We start from the raw sequence: 17,790 nt of genomic DNA on the forward strand, positions 1-17,790 counted from the left end.
TGTTGATGTCTTGTGTTACTTTGTGTAACACAGCAGGTTCGGGGAACTCAAGTGAACTATTGGAGGTTATATGGCCTTTGTCTTTCCCTTGAGGCAGGATTCCTGCGTTATGTGTGTAACTGCAGCTGTTTTTGCCATGATTATAGAAATAAGAAAAGGACAAAGCATTTAAATTTCGCGACGTGTCACAGCCATAGCTTCTTTTTTTTAATCCATTATCCTTTCTTGTGGCCTAAAAGTGTCCAAATTTAACACACATTAACTTAATAACCCTGTTTTATGAAACAGTCCCCTTTTAACACAGGATGTGTTGACAGACTGGTATCAATATTTGATAAAAAAAAAGGCAGAAGCAGCCCTAATATCTGTTTCTGGAAGCCTCCCTCCTCCCTCCAGCTGCTGACTGCTCAGAGGGAGAACAAGTGGAGGCTGTGAGGCTGAAGATAGCAGGCTGATATGAAGGATGTTGCACTACTGGAGGCACCACACATCCAGCTGTATTTACTCTGTAGCTAACAAGCTGAGGCGCTGGTAACTTCACTGACTTGCTACACTCGTTAAAAAGAAAGTAGTGATAGGCCAGTATAAGTCTGAACTGTATCACTGCTGCCAAATAATGAGCACCTGGACTTCTTGTTCACATGAGTGAACAGCTCTCTGTGAGAAAAAGCGACTCAACTGTAACCTGATACCAGGCCTGAAACAGATGGTCACACAACAGCTAAAAACAAACCCATCAACAATATGACAATGAGACTACAGAGTTGTGTTTCCAAAAAAAGTCAATAGGGCGGTTCGCTCATGAGCATCGCCTGCTATTCCACCGAAAGACGAGTTGGTAAAGGTCAAGTTTATTTATAGAGCGCTTATTCAGCGTAACTGAGCCGCACAAGAGTCACATTGCGAAACAAATGAGAGGTAGCTGTTACAGCTGTAGCATCAATGCTGCACAAATTATAACAAACATACACTGGAAAACATTAGCAAACACAAGTTTGTCTCCGCAAACTGACAAAAGCTGGAAGTCTTCCCAGATCTGTGAATCTGTGTCTCCGAGGCCTCGTGAAATGATCCAGCTCACAGACGAGGCTGGGAGCTAAAAACTCAGCATATTCTTGCGAGGAGCTGAGTAAACATGGTGGGTTTTTTGTTGCCTGATTTTTAGGTTTATTATTGGTTCTCGGTGGTTTAAGGCAGGCTGGTGGCACGTCTCTGCGGATGGTAATGTCAGTCAGTTCACCGCTTTGATCCAGACAGAAATATCTCAACAACTGTCGGATGGACTGAAGTCAAATTCTGTACAGACGTTCATGCTCCCCAGAGGATGAATCCAACTGACTCTTGTGATCTTGTAACATTTTCTTGAGCACCACAAGCAGGGAAAAACCTAACCCTAACCCTATCCTGCTCAATATCTCTACTGGATGGATTGCCACAAAGATATTCTTGGCTCCCAGAGGATGAACCCTCTGACTTTTTCTCAACCCAAACACCAGAATATGTTGGCAATGTGTTGCAACTGGACCTTTCTCTAGGCTCAATTTAAGGTTAAACAACACTGTGCTTATGTTCTGGTTAGGTTTAGGAAGGAAAAGATCATGTTTTGACTTAAAATACCCGTGTTGGTCGCCAAAAACACGGCAGAAGATGTCGCTGCTTTCATATTTAATTTTGTCGGCATTAAAACATTTGTAATCACCCTTACAAATGTTGAAATGCAGTCTTGTTGAAGCCACAATGGATGAACCGCCTTGAATTTTATACATTCATTTATGTCCCTGTCAGGATGAAATGTAGTAACTTGACATTTATCCAACCCTCTCTTCAGGTTCATTACTTTTAATGTTTTTCTACAACCACACTCTCCCTTCTTCATGTAATAAAAACCAAAACTCTCTAAAATGTGTCCAATCATGAGCAGCTGTACATTAACTTAATTAAACCACATACAACATGAAATTATCATCTAAATCAAGAGCTATCTCATCAGTGAGGAAGTAAGATTATGAATTTGACGGCACAGTGAAGCTTTCAGTCGTACGCAGGTGTTCCCAGGTATACACAAACCTATACATACCATGACATGCACATTTCCTCATGCATTTGAATATGATGGAAATTATGGCCCCCTGGTTTTTTTTGCCGTCATTAAACAAACGATGAGATCGATGGGAAGAAAACCAGACGGCGCTTGAGAACAAATGCACGGGCGTGGTGAGGGTGTGTGCGCTTGTCGAAACAGCTCATTCCAGGCGTGTTACATGTTTCTTATTCTGATCCCTGAGGATAAAAACTTTGGTGGAAGTTTCTGATGTCTGATGTCGTTGCTTCCAGAGGAAAAAATACATTTACAGTCAATGCAGTTAGTCACCTGATGTCGTTCACGCTGGCATCGTTTCATGGTTATCTGTGCTCGATCTGTAATCGTCACTGCTTGTCAGGTAACATCCTGGAGGGCATACCAGGGCACTGAGCTGCTAGACAAGTTAAACTATAAAGAAGTAATTACAGAGACGCCTGAGTGAGAGGGCATCAGTGATTACAGCTGACTGAAAATATTTTGATTGTGAGTTTACTGTCGCTGCCAGAGCCTTTTCTTTGTGCAGGACTGTTTTTACCGTGGCAGTCGTATTTAAATATCCGAGCTCTTCCACCACCGACGGAACATTTGAGTTGATAGTAATGTCAAATTAAAAATGCAAAATAATGGTAATCATAGCGCACAGCTGCAGGGCAGGTCTTTGACTCTTGTCATCTCTGGATGGAGTTAATCCCAGTTGGGTTCGGGCCCTGGACTCTGTATTTACCACTTTGCTGGATTTGGCTTCTCTCTCTAATCATCTGTAATGCAAGATGAGAGCATCAAAACAATGTATTATCAGCATTACCAGTGTCAGACTCTTCCTTTTTCATTTTCCATGGACCATTATTACAATGTTTGTCTTTTATCGACTACTATGTAATTAAAGTCGAGGAGGAAGCTGCACTCGTGGCACAGAAGACTCAGAAAATGTGGTTTCCAAGAACAATACGCTTCTTAAAATAGCGACGTGGCTTTAATCCAGGTTCCTCAAAACCAGTCGCCTGGCTAACAGCAGTGCTAGTACATCATAATTGTTGTTACAGGGCCGTCGCTGTAACCGACCAATCACGGTGTCGTTATGTCACAGCTCTGTGACTCATGGTGTTGTTGTTCCTGGAACATCATGATTAATGTATCTCTGACCATCACGTCAACTTACTATAAACAACGACCACATCTGGAGCAGGCCGTCAGGGTCGAAAGGGACGAGTACAGACTCTCAGTCAGGAGACGAGGTGGGATACCGTTTGGAAAATATTCTTATATCGTTCACTTATTATTTCCCATTTCTTTTCATTTTTCTGTCGCTGTTTGGTCAAGTTGAGGCAAAGAAAGTTTGGGTTTAAAAACCCTTTGACAACGTTAAGAACGTTACAAAAACATGATTTGATCAGTTGCATTGGTGAAAATGAAAAACCACCTTGTTTGTTTGATCATTACAAAAACAGAAATTATTGTTTTTTGTGCAACATAATGTTAATGTAATTATGAATCCAACTGCTTTTCTTGCTAAGATGCACCCTACTCTGCCTCTGATTGGCTTAATATGTTTACCCTAACACTAAAGCTAACCAACCCAACTGGAGAATACAACCAGTCAGGGTCCAAGTTCATGTACGCCTACCAGTGTCTGCTCTCAGCTTGGTACTGAACAGCCATATGAGAGACTGATCTTAAGCTCTCTGTTAAAAAGCAAACACAATGTGCACATTTCCCAAAATCGCTCATGATTCCTTTTAAAGGAACAGTTCAGCCAAAAATGAAAATTTGCCTACTCATCACCCTGCTGATGGAAAGTCAGGTGAGGTTTCGTCGTCCGCAAAACATTTCTGGAGTCTCACGGCAAAACAGTGTTGCAGCCTTCTCCTAAACAACTGAAACAGATGGGGACTTGTTTTAAAATGTAAAAAAACAACAGAAAGAAACACACAAAATGGCTCCATACGGCTTGTCTGGTGTTATCCAAGTCTCCTGAAGCCCAGAGATCCCAAACTGATCGAAAATACATTATTTTAACCCCCGACACGCGGTCAAGCTTGTGTGCCAACTTAGCGCTTTTAGCATGACAGCTACAGTGAAACTGACTTTAAAATTAGCGTAAATAACGTCTCTTCAAATCAATTTGATGTGAGTGGTATTCGGTCTATCTGAAGACTTGGATTACTCTGGGTGAGCTGCATGGAGCCATTTTTGTTTGTTTTCGGTTGTTTTTTGCAACTTCACCCAACTTTCCATCGACACAGGGATGTGTATTTATTATTATAGATCATATTATATATTTTTACTATTATAATTCTTGGGTGAACTTTTCATTATAGCTCAGGTGTTTCTCTGGCACCACCCTCACCTGCACACCTGACCCTCTTGTCTCCAGACAGATCTCACCTCTCTTCATATTTTTTAATCCATGCAACCATTTTTTTTCTTTCTCAGGTATGTAATGTGCATTACAGCCTCACGGGGGCTCTGCTGTGGTCCCACACTTCCAGTCATGTTTCCCAGTTCTGCGGGGTGTACAATGCGCTTGGATACGTTTGGGGGTGTAGAGGAGATTCTCGGAGTATCAGAAGGGGAAGTGGCAGCATTAATAATAGCAGCCTCCTCGGTTTCAGCCCTCTGCAGACTGCTCTCCACCAGCAGCACCACCCCTCCTCTCTCATATTTCCTCTTTTTATATCTCCCTCCCCTACATGATGGGCGCCCCCCTCGTCCTCCGCTGATAAGCAGCATAACGGGGAGGAGCTCTCTTCTCGCGGGGGCTCCTCCTCCTCCACTGCCTCCGTTTTTCTTTCACTTACACATACACACACACACATAAATGCACACACCTCCCCCCCCTCCTCCCTCCTTCATGCAGCCTGTCTGATCGAGAGAGAGGGAAGATGATGAGAAAGAAGTGAAAAGGAGAAGAGACGAGAGCAGCAGAGAGGCGGGGGGATCTTATTTTCTTACGAGCGGAAAAGGCGTCACGCCGGGCGCAGAGCGCAGCGCGGAGGACGGAAGAGCGAGAGAGACGCATCACGGAGTGGGAGATAGAGACGACCGGAGGGGAGGAGGCGACAGCGGCTCGTAAACACGACAGAAAAACGGCGAATAGGACGGCAGACAGCGGCGATCACCCCCCACCGCCAACCCCGTGTCCCTCCTCATCTCTCCATCTCCATCTCCATCCTTTTCCTGCACCCGAGATCGGCTCATCCCCTCTTTGCGCACCGCAGCGGCTCGGTGTTTTCTGTTTACTCTCTTTTAATTGTGAGAATCTCCTCCGCCGCTCTCGCCTCTTCCGTGGGTAACGAGCATCGAGAGGCGAAAGGAGAGAGGGGAGGGCTGTGCCATCACCGCCGAACCGACTGGATCCGACTGTTAAGTCCTGCTCGGGACGATCATCGGCGCGACCGATCCGGTGGATCAAACCAGGAGGAAGACGAGCGGGGGGTGGGGGGGTGGTGGTGGTGGGAGTAAACACTGCGAGAGATGACTGGAGAGTGAACCCGGCTCAAAGGCACACACAGGGAGGGAGAGAGAGAGGGAGAGACCCCGGCCCCCCGGTTATCACCGAGACTCCAGCATCACCAATGCGATGGCTTAGCGGCTCCTGCAGCAAAACCGGCAGACTAGAATCAGATCAGCAGGGCTCTCATCCACCATGAACCTCTGAAAGACATCCGACACAGGCACAGATGGGTAAGAGGAGATGCTCTGCTGTGTTTTATATGATTATTGTGGATGTATTCCGGGGATGTGGAGGTTATTGTGCAGAGGGGGGGTGGAGGAGGGAGCAGGAAGGCTTGTGACGTGAAGACCCCTCTGCCTCTGCACGTACAGTGTCAGACCTGTAATGTAGAGGAGGGGGTGTATCAGTGCGCGCGCGCGTGTGTGTGCGTGTCATCTGATGAATTCGGGTAGTATAGATGGGAATGAACAGATGGCATTTTTTTATTTGAGATGGAGCAGCCTATAGCTGATGTCACCTGGTGCGACTGTGATGTTACAGGCCTGTGTGAGGTTTAGTTTTAATGACAGAAGGAGTACCAGGACCGTGGATGATTGGTGAACAGGCACGGGCTCAGGGGGCCAAGGGGTCAGGGGCCGAAATGTCACCGACAGAGACACAGAACGACCATGATGAGACTTAAAACGACAAGAAAGACGCACAAACTACCAGAATGTAATGTATTTTAAATGTATGTGTCTTGCTGCTGTGTAGGAGGACTGGGGGCCTTGTACATGTCAGCGCCCAGGGGCCCATTGTCTCGTAACCAATCCATCACCCACACAATACAGGACTCGAGCCAGAGACCAGAGCCATTGTGACGCGAGTCACTGTTCTGATGACTCGACAGAAAAAGACAAATGACTTGAGACCGAACTTGAACTTGGAAGTGAAAGACTTGTGGCTTGTTTAGTCTGGTAGCTAGTTTGAGTCTGGCTTTCAGTATTTCACTGCTCAAAGGTGATTAATTCACTGAAAACAACAGTTATTATACTGAAATCCAATAAATAATAATAGTAAATAACACTTTCTGAACAGGTTGGATACATTGGCCTGTACTGTCAGTATTCAGGGCTCTGGACAAAATGAGGGTCATTTAGGTTTCACCCAATAAAACATTTAAACACAGTTTGTTTACTCAACAAGACACATTTGAATTTTTAATCTGACCTGCTGAATTTCAGGTGCACTAGTGCGACCAATTAAAATGTTTAGTCGCATTTGACAGATTTTTTGGAGCGTGTGCGACCAAAACAGTGACACCAGGAGCTCTGGGTAGTGATACCTTGCCTTTTCTCTTAATGAAGACCGGATCCTTAACGAAGGACTCGACATGACCTGGCAGTTCTGAGTGGCTCTGTGGATTAACGCTGTGAGGATTTGGGTTTTTGATTCCTGTTTCGGATGAATCCACGGTCTTATAAGGTGTTTAATGTATTCATGTTCCACGGTTCTAGTCCTTCGTTTTCACACATCGCCTCTCCCCGAACGCCTGAACCGATGGCAGCGCTCGGCCTCGTCGGCGCTCCGTCTTCCAGCCCAGAGGAAATCCCTGCTACACGTCACCTCACCTCGTCTGGATCGCCCTGCCTCGGGCGGTTGTCTTCCGCATGCAGCGACCGCGAGCCTCGCTGACAAAAAACATTTTCATCTCCCATCTAGTCGAACCAAAGCACAACACCGTCGTCTGTCGAATCCATTTCTAATTTCCCACGAGAGCTGGGCTGGGCTCCCTGGTCGCTGTTTAGGGGTCAGGTATTGATCCGGGGTCCCAGATGGGTTTTGAGCAGATGAGGGCTTGAGTAAGCTGATCCCTGATAGGCGGTTAAGTGCATATTTAGTGCAAATGAACGGGGGAGCGGTGGAAGCCTGGAGGTTCATAGTGGAGCAGATGAAGACTGTGACCGTTGAGAAACGCTGGAATAATCTGGCAGCCGAGTGTAAACATAAACCTCTTTCTCTTTCCCTTGACTTGCTGCCCTTGAGCAAGGGAAATTAATCAGCGATGATTCTATTAGACTGGCTCGTTGGTGCAACAGTAGCAGTCTGTCGTTGTACCTGGCAGCTCCCAGGTGTGAATGTGTGAAACGGCGTCGCTGCTGAGCATGCTCAGTGCGTTCCCTCGCGATGAATCCAGGTTTTTAAAGATGCACGTCTGGTGGAGGTGATTATTTGACAACCTGGTGTTGCTCCAAGGCGGATCAGTGTGTGTCTGCTTTGTGCAAGAAGACAAACCGCGTTTAATTTGCTCCAGCAGCTTTTTTTTCTTTTCTTTTTTTGGATGAAATGGCAGCCGGATGGGTTTTGACTTGTTTGGACAGTGAATTGGTCCTGGATCCGTACCTGCCAGTCAGTAAAGAGAGCAGAGCAGGAAAGAATTTGAGCTCGTTGAAAGCAGGAAGTTTATACTTCAGTACGTGCGCAGCAGCATAGAGCAGAAGGTAGAGGCCCTGCGACTCAATGTGCCGCCAGCCACTGCTGCTCTGCTTCTCTGTGGTTATCTCGCCGTGGCTTCAAATGGTCGACACGGTGAACCCGGCCAGCAGCCCAGATCCTCCACGTTTCAAAACAACAACATCAACAAAGACCGCGTCTCATGGGGTCGCTGGCCTTTTTCGCTCTGCAGTGATGCTGATGCTGAGAGACAGGGCAGTGGGCTCGTGTGTGTCTGTGTGTGTGAAGGGGAGCTGTGGGGCTGCACTGGGCCCTTTCAGATTTTTTGATGCCACAGTGGGCGACCGACACTGTTGTCACACTTGAATCAGGGCGAGGCAACATATTGATGTTATATCTCGATATGAGACCATATATTGTCTTAAAGTGTTGGATATTGTTACATCATGATGAGGTTAAAGTGTTGTCTTTTCCCGGTTTTAATGGCTGCATCATCACAGTAAAGTGATGTCATTCGTGTCGGTCTATGTGTGAGTGCATTAGAGTCAAAAAGGGGAGATGCAGGGAGTCAAATGTAAAGATGAAGAGTGGATGGATGGAGGGATAGAAGGACTGAAGAATAAAAAAGGAAAAGAGGAGAGAGAGAGGAGAGACCGAGCAGGCTTGGAGGGGAGGACGGGGAGGGATGTTATCCAGACGTGTGTCTGAAAGAGTGTGTGGACTCCAGAGATCCACCTGAGCCCCGCAGCTGAAGCCTCACTTCTTTTGCCAGATCTGATTAAGAACACACTCCTGTGATTCCTCCTCCTTCTCTCTCTCACACTCCCTCAAATTCACTTCAAATCAGCTCGACTGGCACGACATGAATCTGTATCGTAGAGGAAGAAATAGTGAATTAAAAGACAAGAGGAGATGCAGAGTATGTTAGAAACGGTCATCTGGTATGGATGTAACTTAACCCTGTGATCAAAAACATTATCTGAATCCCAGTTCTGAGGCTGTTCAGTAAATAGTTTTCCAATAAATAATAAATATAGCAACTTCTGATCAACCCTTATAAATGTCCTGCTTAAAAATGGCTGCTTAGCCCCGCCCACTTTTGGTCTAAGCCCTACCGACTTCCGTTACGGATCCTGATACTGTAATTTAGTTGGTTGAACAGGTACAGATACAGGTAATGGTGTAGTTACTCATCCCTAGTACTGAGTAAGCCCCTCTAAGTTTCTTCATTACATATATTATACAGTATATGGCATTTAAAGGACTAGTCTGGCATTTTGCTTGTCAAATTAAAGGTCGAACAGGACGTTTTCCAACTGTTGGTTTCAGAAAAACTTGGTTCTGACAGATATTTTTGCTCCAAACTATCGTCATTCTACTGGCCTTTAAAAATCCACATTGAGTCGACCTCTAGTAAATATGAAGCTGGAAGGAGCTTAACAAAAACACTGTAAACTAGGGGCTGACACTGCGAGCCTGAGTCCGTCCTAAGGTAACAAACTCCCCCCGCCAGCTCACATGTAGCAACATGAGTGTTGACTGTTACTGAAGCTCACTGATTTAAATGTTATATTCCCTTTGTTTAATCTGTAAAAAAAATCCCAAGTGTGAAAGAGTCTGTCCATCGTTAAATGGAGGATCATGTGCCAGGATATTTCTTGGCCGGAGCCAGTAACTTCCTGGATTCACAGCTGAGGAGAAGTCCAGTGACTCCCCCTGCGAACGGTGAATTGACGTTATTAAACCTTAGTTGCGTTCACTGTACTGATACGACAGCGGTATCAATCTTCTCGTGGATGAAAGCTGAACAACGCTGAGTCCCAAAATGTCAAACTACTCCTTTAAGACAGTTGGACAGATGATAGATAATCTGTCCGGCTGCATCTGCCTTTGCGTTGTGCTGTCAGTAGATAACAAACTTAGCCTGTGATCCTGCGGGGGTTTCTATCTCTCCCCCAAAAATAGAAAAGGAAGCTTTGGTCGTCATGTTTGGAATACTGATGCTCTTTCAAACATATTTTACTTCACATATTTGTTTATTTTGGACATGTGCAGGGTGACATTTTGATGCCTAGATATCAGTGCTGAGTGTCTCTCTCTCCCTCTCAGTCTCACCTTCGAGTCGGCAGATAGCTCGTGCACCGTCACTGTTGTCAGTGCCTCTGAAGGTATTAAGAATTAATGTGTCAAAAGAAATGATTGCTGTTAAAGTGGTTATTATATTACTCCATACCGGTCTTCTTGTCTCATTAAACTGTCACATGCAGCTTTACGCTGTTTTTCTATTTGTTTAATCACCCCCGTACAAACAGCTCTTACACCCTCTCTTCCTTTTCTTCTCTCACACAGCAATTTCATTATGTCGTTCCCTCTTTTCACCGCCTGCGACTTAAGTTGCAAGGCCAAAACAAATGGCTCCGCTGGCACACAAAGAGGCCGTCAGTTAACGTTGCCAGAGGTGATCTGGGCGCGCAGGGAGATCAGCAGCTTCTTCCTCCTTCCACAGCATCCTGTTTTGCAGGCATTCCCAGTAAAGGACTGTTTTTTTTTTGTCATAAGAAATCAGATGTTAGATGTGAGCCACCCACATGTCAAACTCCTTGTGATCGTAGCATGCCGATTTCAAAACTCAAAGGCTGCAATCAGATCAAGATGTTTAACGCTTCAAACTTTGACTGCGTTGGTCGGAGGGTTTATTTTATTTTGGTTGAGGAAGGTGAAGACTCGTGCTGTTTAAAATCCATTTGGAGGTCGTTCCAAGTCAAACATATTGCACTTTGTAGGAAGTAAGTCTGCAGGAAATGACCACAAAGCGGGCTTGTTGTTGTTGTAAGCAGATGGATGCAGACATCTGATATCTTGCAGTGTGTGAACACCAGTGAAGGACAGCAGAGAGCCATGAAGACAGTTTTGCATGGTAGTAAATTGGGCAGAGTGGATGTAAATAAGCTCGATGCAGAATGTAAATATATCTTTGTTAAATGCAAAAGATGTGTTGTTGAGCTGCACTGTGCCAAATCTTACATATGTCTTCTTATGAGCAGTGACGCTGCAACTAGTCTGGAAGACGATCAGGTCCAGTGTGCAACAAGTGTGATGTGGAAACTTGAATCCTTCAGTGCAGTGAGTCTGGACGTTTCAGCGAAACATCTGAAACATCGCAGTCCAGCAGTTAAACTACTGAAGGAAACTTGACAGAATATCTGAAGTCAACTTTAAAAGATATCCGCAGCAGTTTCCACATGATTAAACTGATACAGAGGAGAGGCTGTTGATGTGACTGAAGGTGATTTCTGCTTTAAATTTCATGAATCTGTAATCTAGAAACTGAAAGTAGTCTCTCAGGGTGCACATTGTCTTCCCGGGGCCCCCTGAAGTTTAAAGTTAATGGCCTCGAGCAGCCGCTGTAGATGAAACACAAATGGATCCGATTCACTTTTTAAGCCGCGGTTGTTGAGCTGACTTAAACTGGAGCAGCAGCAGAGTAATCTTTGAAAGAAATGCAACGTATAGATGGCTCATCTATGGTTTCTGTAATTCGATTTTACCTGTGTATCCACAATGAAACCTGCAGGCTGGAGAAATTAGAGCAAAGGTTGAGGGAAGCTGAAGAATGGCCATATTTGTCCCAGAAGCTAGTGTTACTTCCTGCCCGGGGAGGTTTTTTGGCATTAAGGTTTGCTTTATTCCTCTGGAAGTCTGTGGGACAAAGGGATGTTTTCAGCGCCGGGACACAGAGGGTTTTTTTCCTGGTGAGCGCTAAAGTAATTACAAGACATAGCTCAGTGGAGTGTGAAGGAAGAGAACAAAAACACATGAAGCAACATGAGTGTTGACTGTTGCCCTTCCATTGACCTGGATCATACAGCAGAACTAGCCGCTGTGTGCACCATTACCACCGTTGTGTGTAATCTCCGCGGTTCAGGCGGGGTCGTCCCGGTCTCCAGGATGGACAAACAGCGCCGTGCTATCCCCAACCAACGGGTTACGTAGAGGCGAGCACAGCCGGCTGCCGCTGCTGGGGGAATTAAGCTGTGTTCCACCTCTGATCTGGCATCTGCACACACACAAAGACACACACTCACACTGCTCAGGCACACACCGGTGTAGGCTTCTGGCTGCGCTCACACTATTCCTGAAGAGAGAATCAGACACATGACATACATCTCTTTCCCTGTTTTTTGACATCTCTTTCTGCACACACTGACTCAGGCATCCAGAAAAAGTTTGCAATATCTCTCTCTGTCTGCCTACACACCTCGTACACAAGGTTCAAGGTTCATGTATTCATTATTTTGCAACACGGGGGTTTTATATCAAGTCTCTGAGGAAAGAAGCGCCTTCACAGCAGATACTTCTGTATCTCTTGGCAGCAGGGTGAACAGGCTGTATATCCGTTAGGCTCCGTGCAGACACCTCGCTTCAGCGTTGTTGCTGATGTTTGGTAGATGGGTATCAAGGATGCTCTGGGTGGCTTTATCACCCGCTGCAGAAACTTCCTGTCTCTGCCCTTGCACAAACTATGCCGATTCTTAATGTTTCAGTCAGGATACTACCACTGCCATGGAAAGGTTTATCAAGAACCGTTTCTGTGCTTTTATTATTTTTTTACCTTAAACTGTTCACTCTGCCTCAGCTGTGTTTCTTTGCTTTCTTTTTTTTCCTAAAATGAACAATAAGCTTTGCCCTTTGGCGTTGAATTTAATGCAAAGATAACGTAACAGTGTGTGAACACCAGTGAAGGACAGCAGAGAGCCGCGAAGACAGTTTTGCATGGTACTAAATTGGGCAGAGTGGATGTAAATAAGCTCGATGCAGAATGTAAATGCATCTTTGTTAAATGCAAAAGATGTGTTGTCTTACTTCAGTTAATGATGGTTGAGCTGTGCAGATTCAGAAGGCATTATAGCCTGTGACATCTATGTATAGTGTTGCAAAGAAGTTTGCATGCTAACCAGTTAGCCCCGGCCTGTCTGGTTCACTACATGCACTGCTAGCCAAGCTAACTAGCTAACAGCAGCTACAGTTAGCAGCAGTAAGCAGTTACTTAAAAGAGTCAAAAGAGTGACATGACACTGATGGATAGTGACGACACCTCCAGTCGTTTGTGGGGCTCGGTATCGGTCAATTCTTAAGTAACCCATAACTATTGAATTTTCCCAGTCAGGCAATACCTGAATTTGATCCTTTTTGTGCTCAGTTAAATAAAAAAAGACTATTTTTCTGTTTTTTCTTGCAGCTGATTGCCACAAGCATTAATGTGACATGTGATTGGCCCGACAACCACGGCAGCTATAACCCAAACACTCTGAGGTGTTGTCAAAGCAATCGGTAGATGAACTCTGCTGGTTTCGGTATTATAACTTTTTTAAACGAAGCCCGGTCCGACTTGTTTGGCAGCGGCGCTTGTTTACACGAACCAGATTTTGATGCAGGAAACATCAGCCATTAGTTCCACTTTAGGGTGACAACATGACAGCAGGCTGAGCTGATGAAAGGGATTTTGATACGAGATGACACCGCGAGCATCTGCAGCTGTGTGAGAGCAGGGCAGCGTATTGATATTTATAGGTGTCCTCTGTTATTGTAATAAGTTGCGATGAATATCGATGTCTAAACCAACAATAAGAGCGAAAAGGGTCGGATACCTTCCTCCTGATGATTTCTAAAATGCCTGAGAAAGATGCAGTTCTTAGATGTATAAGCTGATGTTGAAGTTTTTCTTGAACGTAACCAGTACGGCTTGACAAAATCTTAACTCAAAGTCCACGTACCAGATTCTTCAACAGAAATGGAGACAGTTTTTCATACTGGTGTATTAATACATCCCATATTGTGAGATGTACTTCTGTTATTTTGTATTTTATGACCTTTTTAACCATTTTTTTTAATTCCAAAGCTTTCAAAAGCATCCTACACATGTCAAAGCACTATTTCCCACCCAGAGAATGAACATCCACGCTCAGTATTTAAATCTTGTTCCTTATAAGCCTTAATTTGCATGTGTCAGTCATCATGATAATATTTTAACTTGGTATGTTAAGCTGAGAGGATTTCGGTGTGGTCGTGTGGTTTCTGATTGTGTTGACTCACGTCGTCGTGTCGTCGCTCGGTCTATTAAGGCTTCTGTGCCGTTTTCCTGAATGTTTTGTGATTTTTCTCCCTCTGTCAAATTTCTCAGCTTCCCAATCACAGCGTTGTCCCAGGGGTGCTTTAGAATCCGTACAGCGTATGACAACCTGTATTGTTACACCCCAATTATCATAATAATGAGGCTTTCATTATTAAGAAAACGATTTACTCGTTGGATTTGTCTTCTATTTGTGTCTCTCAGGAGGTGCCCGCTGAAGACTAGGTCGACCATTGTCACAGTTTTGGGCTTTCCACCGCAGCGTTTAGCATTCTGTGTCTTAACCGTGACCTTGCCTGAGTGCCGTCTACCGGCCTGTAAAGACCACTATCGTAGAGATCTCATAAAAATAATCCTACAGGTGCTGAACGGATCTCATAATATTTGCCGGCCGACGTAAAAATGATGGACTCTGGTCGATGTGCTTAAGAAAAACATTGCAGCAACAACAGCCAGCGGCCGTATACTGTGAGATTCTGGCCCTGTTGTAGTCTACATAAAGCACGGACTTTGCGATGCAGTTAGTCCCACTCAGTAACACCCTGCATAATCTCTCACACACATCCATAAACACACTCGGCCTCTCTGGCAGGGTCTTGAGGGGGCAGCAGTTGTGATGATGAAGTATGGATTCCTGTTCTGGCAGGTCACAGTGAGTGTTGCTGGGCTTTTTGTGGGGGTGGATGAAGAGCGCTCCACACGCCGCTGCTGTTTGTCCGAGCGTTGACGGACCAGCATAGCATAGCTTTTCCTTCCCTTTACTCTCCCCCTCCATGCTGTCCCCCCTCCTCCTCCTCCTCCTCCCCTCCTGCTGTTCGGAGGGTGCTCCCCCTTTCTAAAAATGGCAGATTCTCCCTCCGTGACCTCGGCTCCCCCCCCCATCATCCACTCTCACACACCGCCACTGTGTCGCACTCCTGTCAGACAGCCAAGGCCAGTTTACCACCAGGCCAAAATAGAAGTTGTCTGTCCTTGAGGATGTCTCTCTCTCTCTCTCTCTCTCTCTCTCTCTGCATGCCCTGCAGCCTCTCTCGCCCTCTCTATTTTTTCCTTCCCCTCGTCTTGGTCACCTCAGTGTCACCTTACAGTCGCGTCCCGCCAGCGAGACCTCGGGAGACCCACCTAGCGGGGAGAGAAAATGGTCCTGACCTGTGCTCGACCCAGAATGTGTGTTTATTGAGCCTACAGTGCCGGAGCGTACCACTGCCGCACAATTCATGGGGGGAGCCAATTTGAAATGAAGCACGAGTCATGCATGGGTCAAAGATGAATATGCAGATAATTTCTTTGTGAGCTGAGCCTGTGTGAGGTACCAGATGGGTTGAGTTTGTGTAATGCAGGACAAAACATTATTGGAGGGAAAGTTTTGCTGACAGTTTTGCTGATTTGCATCTGCTATCTGTTCATCTCGGTCGAAAATGGGCTGAATGTGGCCGAACCTTACGACGGTTTCAATAGCATTTAAAGCAAATCGATGTACTGACATCACACACGTACCACTGGAATGACTGGACTGTATTCTTTCCAGTAAATCGTTCAGCAGTTGCCATCAAGGACAAATGTGCATGAGTTCACATAGTTTCTTTATCTGCACCTGCACTCCTACACAGCAAAAAAGAAAGTGCTCGAATAATAAAGCTCGCCGCATGTTTGGTTCATGGTGCAGAGTCACAAAAATAAGGAAATATAGACTCTGTAGACTCTCTGAGTCTACTTGTTTTCACATTAATGGGAACTTAGTCAGCAAAAACTAAAAAAAATCATTGACCACAAGTGGAAAAAGCAAAGAGGACTCAAAATGAAAGTTAACTTTTTTTTTTTACATTTTACATTTTCTGATAGGATGTTCAAACTGAAAGTGAAGTACACATTTTTTATATTTTAAGTTGTCTACTTGAATTATCCCAAGTGTTTCCAATAATGTTTAAAGCCAGTGAAATCTGTAATTTAACTCAAGCTCACGGTGCGTTACATTTGGTTGCCTGTCGCTGTAACATCCAGGAAAAACCATCAGATGATACGTCAGAAAATGAGGAAGAAAGTCTTTCGAACATTACTCCGTCGATGAACATTTCTGCCTCTATCGAGCTGAGCCTCTCGGGATGAGGGGTGAGACATCTTCAAGAAACTGACACAAGTCCAGTTGCCTGCGATACGGCACCTAGAATAGATAGTGTCACTCTAGTTATGACATTTCTGAGTACCCTAACTCCTGATAATACTAATAAGCCAGGCCTAGCTATAACTAAGATGTCTTCTGACCTGCAAATGCCAACCGGATGTAATGACAACCTTGGTAACACTATCTGTCCTCGTGCTGCAAATCTGATACGTCAAGCTGGTTTAATCAGACCCTGAGAATTATTTTTGAGTGCCGTTCAAGCCGGATCTGATGACGCTTTTATGTGGATTTACAGTCCAAAGTAGAGAAGAACAGGAAGTGGGAGAGAGGTCAGTAACCAGTGAGAAGGCCATCTTCCTTTCCGTGTTTTTTTAACATGTGCATCTGTCGTTGGTTTGAAGGTTGTCTCCGTGCAACAGACACGCTTTTGACGCACTTGTGTTTTATTGCCTCCTGCGAGCCTGCAGCGTGTCCTTAAACGACTGGCTGAAAATAGCAGACGATGCTCGCGCCGGTTTCCCCGAGCGAAAGAATGAAGACTGTTTTTTTCACATGTCAAATCCAGCTAGGTGTGAAGAGCAACGCGCATTTTCTAGAAAGCACTATAGCATATGGCGTGAGCGCTGCACAGAGACGGGAGGCTTTGCTTTTACCAGCATTGGGTTGCTCATAACAAGCACTCAAGTATGCGCTGGAGAGCAGAAAAGAAATGAAGAATCTGGAAAGATCAATGAGGACCAAGGTCAAAGCTGCAGACAGAAGCCTGAAGAAGAAGGTTGGGGGCGTACTTATGATTCATTTTAACAAGAAAAGCAGCTCAGCCTTCAGCAGAAATGACAATGATGCAGTCATCACATTACTCTTTTCTTTTTGGCTGTTGAGAGATACCGACGTCAATGAGGAGCCTGTCAGTCGTAGTGCGAGGGAGGTGAGATGTGAACAAAGGTGGGAGAGGGAGAGCGAGGGCGGCCCGCCAACTGTTTGTCTGCGGATGGTCGCTAGGATGGACGGACGGATGGAGAGAGGAGAGGGGGGGGGGAGACATTTTCATCAGGATTATCCTGCAGCAGAGAATCTCATCTGGGAAAGTGGCCCAGTGCTTAGCAAACACACACACACACACACACACACACAAACACACACACACACACACACACACACACACACACACACACACACAAACACTGCCTCAGGAGGCTACAAAACCTCTGCTTCACCTCCGTTTGCCCAGGAAAGCCCCTCTTTTAGGCTTCGTGCTACACTGTGCAGAAACCACTCCACTGCTCTGGATCTTAATATATAATTCTGTGAATTTGTGTGTGTGTGTGTGTGTGTGTGTGCGTGTGTGTGTGTGTGTGTGGTCCATCCATCTGTTCTCCTTGCTGAGTCTCGGTGGAGTTCCTCCCACTTGATTACACTGTTTATTCTGCGTGCGTCCCCCAACACTCGTGCCCACCCCGGCGGCGGGCTGCAGCCGGGAGGAAAGCCCTGATAGCAGCGAGGTGCTTTTGTATTCGGGGGCACGGAGACATCAGGGCAGATGCATAAAACTCTGCGAAGAGGTCAAG

At 45.5% G+C, this 17,790-nt stretch overlaps 1 protein-coding gene across 2 annotated transcripts in view; it reads left to right on the forward strand.

Annotated features, from left to right (window-relative positions):
- The first annotated feature begins 4,890 nt into the window (after positions 1-4,890).
- The window catches only part of mgat3b (beta-1,4-mannosyl-glycoprotein 4-beta-N-acetylglucosaminyltransferase b), a 76,358-nt gene continuing 63,458 nt past the window's right edge, over positions 4,891-17,790 (forward strand). The window contains exon 1 of one of the 2 annotated variants that reach the window (XM_084378668.1): positions 4,891-5,767. The gene's annotated coding sequence lies outside the window, so the exon portion shown is untranslated. Of the gene's footprint in view, positions 5,768-16,532; positions 16,552-17,790 lie in introns of those variants that run through there. The other variant, XM_084378669.1, reaches the window with a different exon arrangement.

This window comes from Pagrus pagrus (assembly GCF_965226575.1).
Source record: "Pagrus pagrus genome assembly, chromosome: 2".
NCBI lineage: Eukaryota > Metazoa > Chordata > Actinopteri > Spariformes > Sparidae > Pagrus > Pagrus pagrus.